Below are 13871 nucleotides of genomic sequence, written 5' to 3'. Positions count from 1 at the left end.
TTTGTCTTTGCCAGCAGAGGGCAGCATATCCTTAGTTTTGAAATGAATGCGTTACTGGGTTTTGTTGCCATTTTAATTCAAAATTCCAATCTTTCTCCGGCTCGCCCCCCTCCCCCCTCGCGCCCCCGCTTCATGCTTACAGTTGCAAAGTACAAACACGTTCCGTTTGGTCTGGAAAAGCGATGTGGGGTCATGCATTCCTTCCCTTCGCAGACACGGGTGACTTTTTATTGGAGACATGCTCTCATTTTGCAGGAACACTGCCCTGCGCCGGCATTAGGTGCTGTTTGAGATGAGGTAACTGACCCTACACAAACTGCGTGAATCTCCTTTCTAACCGTCTTGCTGCCCTTCAGAAAATCGCCTTCCTCTGTTCGGTGAGCGCAGATTCACCGAGACTGACAGATAGCGTCGCTCGTGGTCATCATGAATCGTGTAAACGCAACAGACAAAACTCTCCGATTTCTGCCTTAAAAACATTTTTTTTTTTTTTGCAGATTCTCTGGCAATTTGGTCTCAAAACAACCAGCACTGTGAACATTGTGATCTTTCATAGACGTCACAAAGAAACTAGGCTCCATTGTCCATACGCAAACTCACTCAAATGGAGGGTGCTGGCAACATAAAGTCTCACTTTTTACTAATTTTTAAATTTTAATATGCAAATAACAATACAAGGATGCCATGGATATAGATTCTCCAATTTGTTAGAAATTGTTTAACTCCTACACATAGTGATTTAAAGGAGAAAAGTGTTTAGATTGCGTAGGCTACCAGCGCATTTTGTAATTTAAGTAATTATGACTTAATGGAACATCAAAGAACCTACCAGGAAAAACCCCGGGAGCTTATTTTATCCTCATTAAGTATGAAACAGATTGGTCTGTGCGGCTTTGTTTTTGTTTTGAATTCCCTGAAGCTTGGGCTGTTTCCCCAGCGCAAATTCTTTACTAATACATATCACCCTCAACATCGAAGCCGCCCCATGACACCATTGGCATCCGCTAAGCGATAATACCCCACGAACTCGGTGTGCAGAAAGGCAATCCAGAGAGCTGAAGAATGAATTACTTGTTCTACAGATAATTGTGTCTCCGCACAAAAGAAACAAGGGGGAAGGAGGGCTGCTCTCTTTTGATAACAAATAATAGAGGCCTCCTTTATTTCCTCCTATGCGGGCGCTAGGAATGAAGATGGAAATTTAGCGCGCCGCGCGCGGCACCCTGGTCCTTGCTCATTATGATTCTGTAAAGTCCTGCCATTTAGGGAACGCGTCTCTATTTCCGCAGAGACGAAGCAGGAAGGTCAGGCTAAGCCTTAATCGTGGGATCTCCCAGCTGGGGAAGGAAGGCTGCGCTCCCCTTAGGTAAGGGCCTTTAATTCAGCTGCTGTTTTTAAGGCAGCCTGAAGCCACATCAGGGCCTGACAGTGGCTGCTGTTCACTTAATCCCCGAAGCCCAGAGAGTACACCGATGTTGTCATTGACAATTCACTCTTGCGGAACTACGCTGCGAAACTGAGAAGGATTTTGTCACCGGCGCACTATCAAAAATACATGAAGGACTTGCCCTTATTAAGAGATGCCGTGTCAGTGGGGTTCACATTTAGAAGGTAACCCTAGCAACCAATGGCCTCGCCTCTCACAGGAAACAAGTAGAAGACGAGAACTCTTAAGTCACTCTGCTCTGTGAATTAAGCAGAACTCAGCCTGGGGACAATGAATGGCGCTGTCACTCCACTGCACTAAAAAGCTGCCAGCTTCTCACGGCCTCACCCCTACTCTGCCCGCCAGAAGCCCACTGCTCAGGACACCCCTGCAGCGCTGTTGCTATTTCTAATGCTTTGCTTCTGTCAGAGACAATCTCTTTGCTTTTCCAGTGCTGGCTGGTATGGCACCATACTTTGAAGAGACATGGGTACCACATATAGATACCCTAACGTGCTCCATATACGTGAGGCTGGATGATTGCGTCTTGCGCTGTAGTAAGTCAGCTTGTTCTTGGGCTAGACAGGACGTTACACACGGTAGGCCCACTCTCCTCGTAGCCTCCAGTGAAGCGTCCCTATGCAGTGCCAGAGACTATCACATTCCACTATCACGCCAAATGAAGCGCATTAACAACAGACCTGATTTCTAGCCAGCTAATTCCAAAGGCTTGGAGGTTTCCGCCCTTGCGCATGAGACGCATGAGACGGTTTCCAATGGCCCAGCCAGCCCCTGGGCAAACAATCTCATTTTCCCTGACTGCCCTACGCCCTTGGCCGCTCTCTCTTATGTTCACTTCCTGCCCCATCCTTCCCTGGCTGGCTCTCTGTAGCCTGCTACAGCATCATTCATGGGATGAGCTATTTCCAAGCACAGCATCCTGGAAGTTTCACTTCATGACCTAGTGGGAAGCTGTTGTCAAGTCAGGGACAGTCACTCATGCATGAGGAAGACTTAAGCAACAGGGTAAGGTACAGGCAGTGGGACAGAGAAGCCTCAGGCTTCTACCTGACAAGGATTTTCGCTTCATTTTCCCATGCTGCCTCCCTCTTTCTCTCTTCCTTCCTTCTCCTCTCCTCTCCTCTCCTCTCCTCTCCTCTCCTCTCCTCTCCTCTCCTCTCCTCTCCTCTCCTCTCCTCTCCTCTCCTCTCTCTTCTTATCCACTCCCAGAATAATCTTCCCTGCTCCTGATAGCCAGAAAACACAATCAACAGCTTTGAATATTTCTTTGCAGATTCTTTACTCCAGAAACCATCAAAATCATCTCTCTGGGTGGAAGGTTCGAGTGCACCTTTGTACTTTCTTTCACTGCCTCTGTAATTCCTTTATGCTTACAAGTCTGAGTTCAGAAGACATCCCAAGGTGGCTCCCTATATCACGTCACTCTTTCTGATCACGTAGAATTAAAAAGGGAGCCAGCATTCGTGCCGGCTGAGGGATAGTCCTGAAGATACTCGTGTCCTGATCTCTGTAGCCTGTGATTGCTGTGTCAGTGAAAAAAAAAAAGGGAATTAGCAGATTTACTTCATAATTTTGAGGTTAGGAGACCATAGATGCAAAGTGTCTTCATAAAGGCCAGCAGAGGGAGTCTATTTTAGGACAGAAGGAAGCAAAAGTTGGAGCAGAAATGGAGATGCGGCAGGGTCAGGGAGGGGAGTCAAAAGTAAACCTGGAATAAGAGGGGAGAACCTGAACAGAGAAGCGAAGATGAGTATGACATTGCAAAAGAGCACAGAACCAGAAGAGAGTCTGTTCCCAGGTCCTCAGCCTGGTCCTTGGCAAGACAGGCCACCAACAAGCATTTATCCTGGCATGAGGTTTTAATGACAGACTTCCAAGAGTCCTTCCTGCTCCAGGGCTCAGAGATGACACATTCCCTTCGAGAATTTGTAGCAGGTTATATATCTCCTGGTCCTCTTTGTTTTATTTTATTTATTTGTATTTTATGTGAATTGGTGTTTCTGCCTGTATCTTTGTCTGTGTGGGGATGTTGGATTCTCCAGAACCGGAGTTACAGACAGTTGTGAGCTGTCATGTGGGTGCTAGGAATTGAACCTGGGTCCTCTGGAAGAACAGCCAGTGCTCTTAACCACTGAGATATTTCTCTAGCCCACTGATAGAAAAAAAATGTGGTATGCCAACAACTGAATTATTAATCTTTATAAAATAAGGGAATTATGTCACATGATATACCATGGGAGTAACTTGGAAAAGTCTATTGAGTGAAACAAACCACTCACAGAAAGACAAACTGTATTACTCATTTACATGAGATATAAAAAGGTCAAGAAATTAGTTACAAGGGGGTTGTGATTAGGGGCTCTTAAGGGGTAGGAGAATAAATGCTCTCGTATAAAAGGTTAAAATGGAATAATATAGCAGAAAGGTTAAACAGCAGTGGGGCAGTGGAGGGTAGGGAGTATGAGGAGTGATTAATAACACTGAAGACTTTTTGGAAAGAACATGGAAACGCACTACTGCAGAAGCTTCCATATCTAAACATGTGTGTGTGTGTGTGTGTGTGTGTGTATGCAAACATATTATCTTAGTGCTACTATTGCCATAAAAAGACACCATAACCATGGCAACTCTTATAAAGGAAACATTTAACTGGGGTGGCTCACTTGCAGCTTCGGAGATTCAGTCCATTACCATGGTGACAGGAAGTATGGTGGCATGCAGACAGATGTGGTGTGGAGTAGTAGCTGAGAGTCCTACATCTCTCAGGAAACGGAAAGTCAACTGAGACCCTTGACAGTACCTGGTGGTGTGGGAGGGTCTTCTGTCTATGTGTTACATTCATTGGTTAAATAAAGAGACTGCCTTGGCCTTTTGATAGGGCAGAAAATTAGGTGGGTGGAGTAGACAGAACAAAATGCTGGGAAGAAGGCAATCTGGCAGAGGCCGTGATTCTCCTGCCTGAGACTGACGTAGGTTAAAAGCTTTCCCCGTAAACCACGACCTCGTGGTAAACACAGATTAATAGAAATGGGGTAAATCAAGGTATGAGAGTTAGCCTATAAGAGGCTAGAGATAATGGGCCAGACAGCAATTTAATTAATACAGATTTCCGTGTGATTATTTTGGGGGTTAAGCTAGACGGGTGGCGGGATTGCAGCGCGGCTCTCGTACAACAACCTGGAGCATAGGAAACTAAAGTTCACCTCTTACAGTTCTTATACTATGAAAATACAGGTGCCAATTGCACCAAAATTACAACATTCCACTCCCTGGCCCCCATAAGCTTATAACAAGATCATAATGCAAAATGCATTTAGTCCGATTTCAAAAATTCCCACAGTCTATCACAGCCTCAACAATGTTTTAAAATCCAAAGTTCAAAGTCTCTTCTGAGATTCATGTACTCTCCTAACTATAACCCCCTGTAAAATTAAAAACCCAAAAGCAGATCACATACTTCCGACATATAATGGCACAGGATATACATTACCATTTCAAAACTTAAGAAAGGAAGCATAGTAAGAAAATACTGGACCTAAACAAGAACAAAAATCAGATGGGCAAACTCTACACTCTGTATCTCCAGGTCTGATGAAAAATGCTCTCTACATCACCAAATTCTTTCCACTTTGTTGACTGCAACACACTTCTTTCTAATGGGCTGGTACCACTACCTGTTATTAGCTCTCCCTGGCAGGTTTCCCAAGACTCTACCATCTTGGGTTCTGCAAGGAATCCAGGCTTCAACTCACAGCTCCCTGCAATAGTCTCTCTATTAGACCTCCATTCAAGGGTATTCCTCGCACATTCCTAGCTTTAGTGGCTTTTTTTTTAGGTGCAGAGGCAAATTCCATAACGCATTTCTTCTATCCTTAACTCTAAAGCCAGAACCATCAAGGTCTGCTGCTTACTGGAGCTGGAAGTTAGCCCCCTAGTTCAATTACATCTTCATCAGTTTTCGGTCCTTCACTGTCTAAGCTTGGCTGTCCTGAAGTTTGCTCTATAGACCAAGCTAGCCTCAAACTCAGAGATCTGTCAGCTTCTGCCTTCCCAGGGCAGGGACTGAAGGTGTGCCCCACCACACATGACTCTGAGCTTTACTTTAGTTCCTTTTCACAAGTTGGAAATTTGGCTCAGTGGGATCTTGCCCTGAGATCACCATTCCCTTTTATTCAACTTCTTAATCTATGTATCTCCTTTAATACAGGATTTAGCTCCATTCCACTTCCTGGTACTATTTTTCTCCTCAAAATGTTTATTTTGTGACTTATCTTACTCATTATAAATATGCATTAGAGTTGCTACTAAAAACCACAAGACAGAGTCTTTATTAGGCTGTTTTGAGACTTCCACTGCCAATAAAATTAATCCAGCAATTTTCAGGCAAAACTGGCCTATTATGCAAAAAAATCTTCTTGCTTCTTCTGATGACAGTAAGCACACTGCCTGATCTAGACAGGCAAGACACAAGAAAAAGTGACTGCTGAACTTTGCCAAGACAGAATAGGACAGTCTTTTGATGTATGATTAATAAAAACTAAGAGAGAGAAATTGGGGTTCAACTGAAGGTCTGAAAAGCAAAACAGTCAGCTACTGGCTTTTACCTCGATCTCAGACTGAAATGGCAAATCCTGCCTCCAAGAATCTCAGAATGAGATACTATGACTGAGAGCTGTCTCCTCCTGTTTTATAATCCTCTCTAGGGCTGGGATTAAAGGCATGTAGCACTGAGATTAAAGGTATGCACTGCCCAGTTTCTATGGCAACTAGTGTGGCTATGGGATTAAAGGTGTGTGTTATCAATGACTGGTCTGTAAAACTGACCAGTGGGGCTATTTTACTCTCTGGTCTTCAGGCAAGCTTTATTTATTAAAATGCAAATGAAAAGCCACCATAGTCTTTCAAATTTTCCTGCTTCTGAAAATTGTCTGTCAGATATTTTAGGTCTGGCCACAGTTGGAACCCCCAATGTTACAAATAAACACTGGGTGACTTTCCAAACAGCCAGCTGTTCCTGTCATTTGTTGCATTTTTGGAAGACTCTTGATTGTACTTCCTATTTACTGGGGATAATATAATTTCTTTCCCAGGTCTTTGATGGTGTTGAAGACTAGATAGAGTTATAATCATCTCATATCTTAACTAAGGACATATTAGATACAAGACTTAACACTCTTCGGGATAAAACAGTTATTGGAGTAATCTTTGTGATTTGCCATTTATCTATGGTCTGGACATTTATAATATGTTTCCTGCTTGATGTTGTTCTTGTTGGTTGTAGTTGTTTCATTTTTGTTCATGTTATTACCTTTTTTCTTCTGAACAATACTTGATAGTTCTTGTGTATAGTTTTGTGTTTAGGATTAGAATGTTCTTAATAATAAAAAAAGGGGAAATGTTGCAGGAGCTTGTTCCATTTAGCCGATAACATTTGGGTGACTAATGTCTATGAGCATATAGTGTTCCTGGATACATGACTGAATAGAAAGGAGGAGAAGGATCTCGTGCTCTCTCTCAGTGATTGGAGCAGGAGCAAGCCTTGTGGTTGATCCTCATCACGCTTGGGCAGAATGGCAGGACACCGGCAGCTGGATCCGCAGTGGCATCTACCTTGTTCTGTATTTATGAGTCTGTTTTCCCACTGCACACCTTAATAAATCATTGAGCAGACCTTGTGTGTTCTCACTTCATGTTTCCTTGGGAAATTCATGCCGCTGAGCCCAGAGCAAGCCTAGCATCTGTCTTTATCATCATGCCTCCCACATTCTTGAGTGCACTGATTAAACACCATACTAAACTAATAAACAAAAGCTGCAGCAGATTTTAATTGTATTTTAATAAACCAAGACTGCCTGAAGATCTGAGAGTAAAACAGTCCCACTGGTTAGCCTTACAGACCAGACTATGGTAACACACACTTTTAATCTCAGTAGCCATAATGACACACACCTTTAATCCCAGTAGCCACACTTGTTTCCATAGAAACTGGCCAGTGCATGCCTTTAATGATGGTGGTGCAGGCCTTTAATCCCAGCCCTAGGGAGAATTATAAAATGGGAGGAAACAGTTCTCTGTCATGCAGTCTCCTTCTGAGATTCCAGGAGGTAGAATTGCCATTTCATACTGAGGTCAAGTTAAGAGCTTGCTATTTTACTTTTCAGATCTTCAGGTTGAACCCCAATTTCTGACCGTGAGTTTTTATTAATCATGTTTCAGAAAGTTACTGATATTTATAGGCTACATTGTATATCCAGTGGCAAATATTCTATTCTGCTTCTTTGAGAAACAATTGTTCTCAGCCAAGCACCTTTCTTAAAGATGCATTCATACCCACCCGTACCTCACCTCCTTGTCCCCGGTGTTCTAACCTAGAGCTTTTAGACGAACCAGGGCTAACCAATGACATCCTTCGGGGAATCTATACACAGCCTGATTTCCAGAGATGTTTTCTTTCTGGCAAAGTAAACATCAAAGTGTTATATTTACAGCTATGGTCTTCTCTGGTATCTTCAGAGACACTGCCTACAGTTGTAACACTGAACTGAACACATTAGCTAATGCCAGAATTTCACACTGAACCAAGATGGAATGAGGTTTAATTTTCTATCAAGTGCCAACTGATACACAGTGATGCTAACAACAGGAGTATGTATGCCCAGATTGCACAAGATATTTACACATTCTATGCCTAGACTTAGAATGGAATACTTTTGAGTTCCAGCCAGTTTGAAGATATTTATCACATATATCTCTGGCTTAAGAGTAACTTGAAGACAAATTGTCTCCACGACTAGGTCTTCTATGTTCTCCAAACTCCACACAAAACTAGATACGTGTTCTGAAAAGGGTACACAACCAAAGGCAACATGGCTTTTCCTTAAACTCAAGAGACCAACTCCAAAGAAAATAACCAGAGACAGTCAGTTCTCTAAGGCATGGATTTATATCATATAGCACCTTTGGAATTTCTCAGTCACAAGAGCTGAGGAAAAAGCAAGGTAAAATTTGTCATAGGAGCCAGCTTTTTTTCTTTTGTCCTGAGACATTTTCAGATGTTCAGAAGTACTACTTTCCTTTGTTTTCCTATCATGGTGAGGGCTCACTTTCACATCCGTGGACTTTGGATTGGACTGTCATGCTAGCTGGCTTTTATCAGAGGGATATGAGTGAATATAACTGTATTTCATATGCTAAAGGAAAATTAAAAAGGAAATATGTTTGTAAGCACAGTCATAAATTCCAACCACACATCATGTCCCCACAGAGTGGCATTCTTCTGACTGAGTCCTGCAATAGAAAGACACATGGAGTATAGCTAAGCGTTGCCTGCAACCTTGGATTAGATCTGCAGGGTCTCTGTGCAATGCAAGTGAAGGAGAGATGAATGCTTGTTTTTGTGAGCAACTGAGATACTTGGTGTTGGTACAGCAAGAATTAGTAATGGCAGATGATGGTCCAGATAGAAAGGCCAGAGATTGCAAAACATGATTCTTCATGGTGTGACATAAAACCACACCACATGTCCTACCCTTTCCATGATAGGGGACACCGGGTGTGGAAATACTTCCTTTACTTTGTAAATGATGTTTCAACACACTCTACATCATTAAAGTGCTGAAGAGTTCACACTCGCCAACTCCAGTAACAGTCACCTCCTTCCCATTGAGCCAAATTGTCTTGGCGCTTCTTACCCCCTGTTCTTCCAGATCCATTACTAGACATCATCAGTATAATGAACCCACACAGTACCTACTCCTGGGGACGCACCTGAAATGGGACCAAGCCCAGCTGCTTTGCGTTGCCTGCTGGTTACTCACAGCTGTGACATTGTCCAAGGCTACAGGCAAGAAGAATTTATCTAGGGGCCTTAATATCACATGATGCTAGTTCATATTGAAGTAAGAAAGGGTGTGTTTACATATACACTCCAATGACTAATTCCGAATACCTACACCCCCACATCTCCTGAGAGCCCACTGCCTACATTCTCACAGTGCAGTGACTATAGCAACTGTAGAGGTAAGTTTCCAAGAAACAGAAATGCATTCTGGATACCCTAATCAAAAACATTATTGGAAGATTATAAGAGTAGCTTACAAATAATAAGAGTTGAATAGTGATGATTTGAGATATGAAGAAGCCATGGGACTCTGAGAAATATACAGCAGAGATTTAAGGCCTTTCATGCTGGTACTGATTCTCAGGCTTGACTGCACTCTATAATCATGAGTTCATTATAAAATCTCTTGCTGATGCCCAAGCCTCAATGTTCTTTAAATGCTAGGTTGACTCTAGCTGGCAGTCATAGCCAGAACTTTAGCTGCATCAGAAACACCTGGAAATCTAGTTAAAACACAGATCACTGGAGACTCCATCCCCAGATCTTCTGATTTGCATAAATCAGTTAGGGGTGATTTGTATTTGTTACAAGTTTGTGGGTGATGAACTGGGTGTAGGGTGAGGAGACTTCAGTCATTCACCGAGTCACCCATTGTAACTGGAGACTGCTTGTTCCTTTCCCAGCTGCCCTGATGTGAATAATCACCCAGAAGCTATATTAATTACAATACTGTTTGGCCGATGTCTCAGGTGTATTTTTAGCTAGCTTGTATATCTCAAATTAACCCATTTCTATCAATCTGTGTATCACCACAAGACTGTGGCCTACCAGAAAGAGTCTTTCTCTTTGGCAGTTACATGGCATCTCCCTGACTCCATTTATTCTCTACATATCTCTGTTCAGATTTCCCATCTGACTTTGCTCTGCTAAGTCATTGGCCCAAATAGCTTTATTCATCAACCAATAAAAGCAACACAGAAGGACATCCCACATCAATCCATGCTTCTAGAAATGGCTCCTCACCCATGACCCTGTACATAACCACTATAAACTCCTTGGTCCACCAAGTTAGGCTTGGGGACTATCAGGTCTTTACTTTGTCATGGATGCACTGTTGAGAGTGAACAATCTATCTGCTCATGTGTCCCATGTTTTAAAAAAGTGAGGCTGTGCGTAGAAGACAGGGTCCAGCTATGCATTCTACACTACAGGTCCCATAGCAAATTACACACTCTAAAATGTCGACTGTGCTAAGGCAGACAAACCCAGCTGTTCCACATCAGGCCTCTCTTCTGGTTTTACAATTACAGTTAGAAGGAAAGGAAAAAAGTCCTTGTCCCTGACAATCAGTTTAGTAGAAAGACCTTGTGGCACATACCCAGTGGTTGAAAGCCAGCTCTGAGGGAGAAGCTACTGAAGATGGCCAGTGAGCTATTGGAAGTCTGGAGGACCAGGGAAGGGTAAAGTGAACGGGGACAACTGTGCTGTCTAGATCCATGGTGCCGTGGGGAGTTAGCAACCCTCTCTGAGAGATGAAAAGTTGAGCATTTGTAGCTGCTGCAGGGCCTGGATCTGCTAGTCTTGTCCTCACAGTTGGGAACCTCATTCCAGGCTCTTGAAGCCCAGGATAGCTGCAGAGCATCCTGTGTTTAATCATGGCCTAAGTTTCCTTGAAATAAAACTTTGTTCCTGCAGTAACTAAGCCTATTTCTTTTCCTCAAAAACTGAACTATCCATGCACACAGAAAAATACATGTGTGCACACACATGTGCCAGTTCACAAGGTGCTCAGTGTTGGCTCAATATGAATTTTTAAGCTGCCCCCCCACAGGATCTGATGAAACAGAGAAGCAGCTGGCCTGCCCAGTGTTATGGGGTTACCAGGACTTTGGTTGCCTCAGCACTAACTTCTCCCAACTACTCAAGTCTGCTCTAGAAATGGTTCTTGAAGAGGAATGACTCTATCTCCCCTTTATTGGGTGTTTATTCAGACTTCGTGTTCTGAATGTTTCTCAAGATAACAATAGATATAGGCGCACGCAAACACACACACACACACACACACACACACTTTGTGACATGTCCACCAGAGAAGACCACTCAGACACAAGCTCTAGCAAACTGAAAGTCTTTATTAGCCATCTGGCAACAGCACCGGGTATTGGGAGCCCACGTGGGTTCCTAAGCCTTTCTCAGGATGGACTTTTAAGCACACAAACCACATCCCATGTTTACACACTTCAATTAGTAAGAACAGTAATAAGAAGTAGAACTATAGAAGCCAGAGAGCAACGTTAATCCATTTAGAAACTTTCTGAGAGTTAGGGATTTTAATGAGTTGAGTCTTTGTTCTCATTTCGGCAGGTGTTGCTGCCTATGGGCTGGGGTTCCACTGTCTAAAGTTACCTCCATCATGGCGTCAGTTGCGTCTGAAGACGTGTTGCATAGACGTCCTCATTTTAATCTTTACATGGTTTTTAGATAATACAATTATCATCAGTGGCGAAAATGAAGACTTACAGAAGTTAGATAACCTACCTAAAGAAACCTACCTCAAAGACTGTAGAACTGGAGCACAAATCCAGGTAATTACTTAACCATGACATACTCATTTTTTTTTCATCCCTCACTCTCCAGTTAACCAGTTTAAGTGCATCCTCCATGGATTCCTAGTATTTCTAAGTTAGATGTTGGTTAGAACCTAAGTTCATAAATAGAAATTTACCCATATAGAGTAGAGCCTGGCTAGAGACCATGTTCTCAATAGACTTATTTTTGAGAAACTTTCACTTCATCATAGTTTTAGAGAGAGTCCCCTGTGCATCTCGCCCACTTTCCCTCCTTATGATTTCAAACAGATGGTGAAGCAATCTCAGGATGAGCAAGCCCTGATTGCAACCTATTTCAGGACAAACACACTGCACAGGAACCTGTGACTGCAACCAGCTCTCTGCAGGTCACCAGGTAGCATGCTGTCAGATCAGGCCAGCTGGAGTGGACCCTGGCATCAAAGAATGTCGCAGGAATGTTACTGGGCTCTGTGAGTTTCGAGCCTGCACTTCGTTGGCTACTAGAACAGAAGACAAATCAGTGGAGTATGCTTGTGTCGTGCCAGCTCCTCCAAAGGTTGTGTCTCACTTAGATCATCAAAGCCATTGGCCAGACGTCCTGTTCTCCCCTATGCTTTGCAGAAAGCCAGGTATACCGCAGATGGTTTCCCAAGTACTAAATAATTACACTGTCTAGATTTCATAGGCGATTTGCAGTACAGTCATTCTTTATATGCATTCTATTTACTACTGCAGTCTCCGCTCTTGGTAAGAAAGAGTGTCATGGGTGACAAGAGGGACATTCAGTTAAAAGACATTTTCAGAAATAGATCTTGCTCCCAATCATTTTAGATTCTTACAGCATGTAGCTAGAGCAGGGCATTAAAAGTTTTAACACCTTGTCCTTTGTGCTAGGTGCAAAATTTACAGCCAGCTCTCCACCTGCATCTTCTCCGAGAGCCTCTCTGCCTTTGAGGACTAACGCGACATAATTCTACTCAGCTGCAATAATGTAATGGCGAAGAGGAATTTTCTGCTTGGAAGAGGCCCCCTCATTTCAATATGCAGTGACATCTTTTGGAAACCAATATCCTCTATAATGGGGAATGGCTTCAGATCAAGGGCAATCATTTCTCTGATTTATGAGTAGTGCAAGCAGATGGTTTTTTGAATACTTGGCCTTTTACCAAAAACCTCATGCAAGCTAAGCTGTTGTATCTTATTGCAGGAGAAGGCTCTGCTTCCGGGAGAGGAATGGTCTGACAAAGAATATGCCTTTGTACTTGAAAACAGGGGCCAAGATGCCGTTTGACATAAGATGAGGGAGCTTTTTTATTTTAACCTTCTTCTATTAGCTGTGATCATAGGTACAGACCAAGTCAAGCCAGCCAAAAAAAGATAAAGAGCCAGACACCTGGCCTGGGCACTAAGGTTGTCTCACTTTGCTATGGTTATTAGATTATCAATTTTCTCCCCTTAAGACCTGTGTGATTCACGGGGAACACTATTAGCCTGGCAAGAATTAATTACAGCCGCAGAAAAGGTGACCTTCCCAACAAGGCAAACCCATCTTTTATGTGAGCAACTAGGGAGGTGGGAAGTTTTGTTGGGATTCTAAACAGGCTCTTGAGATCCACCTGATTAAACAGGAGCTTGTCAGATTGTTCCAAGTGGGAGGCAAGAGAAAGCAAGGCTGCATCAGATCGAACTGAAAATATAAATTCTGTGATTATTCAATATTTTGATGCTAAAAGCTTTCAATTTAGTTGATCTTTACACAGGCCAAAAAATCCAGAAGCATCTGAGGACTGAATATTGACAATTGAAAAAAGAAGTATCATTTCCTCTCATGTTAACTATAGAAAACACAAGGGTATCGTACAATGTCTTGGTCTTTATAAGCTTTTCTAACCAAATACCAAAAGGTGAATAAATTATGAAATTATAAACTATAAAAGATATTTTTCACAATTCTAGCAGCTATGAAGAACAAAATCAAGCATCAGCAAATTTGGTCTTTGATGAATGCCCACTT

Source organism: Microtus pennsylvanicus, chromosome 19 (assembly GCF_037038515.1).
Source record: "Microtus pennsylvanicus isolate mMicPen1 chromosome 19, mMicPen1.hap1, whole genome shotgun sequence".
In the NCBI taxonomy this organism is placed as follows: domain Eukaryota; kingdom Metazoa; phylum Chordata; class Mammalia; order Rodentia; family Cricetidae; genus Microtus; species Microtus pennsylvanicus.
Note: the sequence above shows the minus strand (reverse complement) of the source record.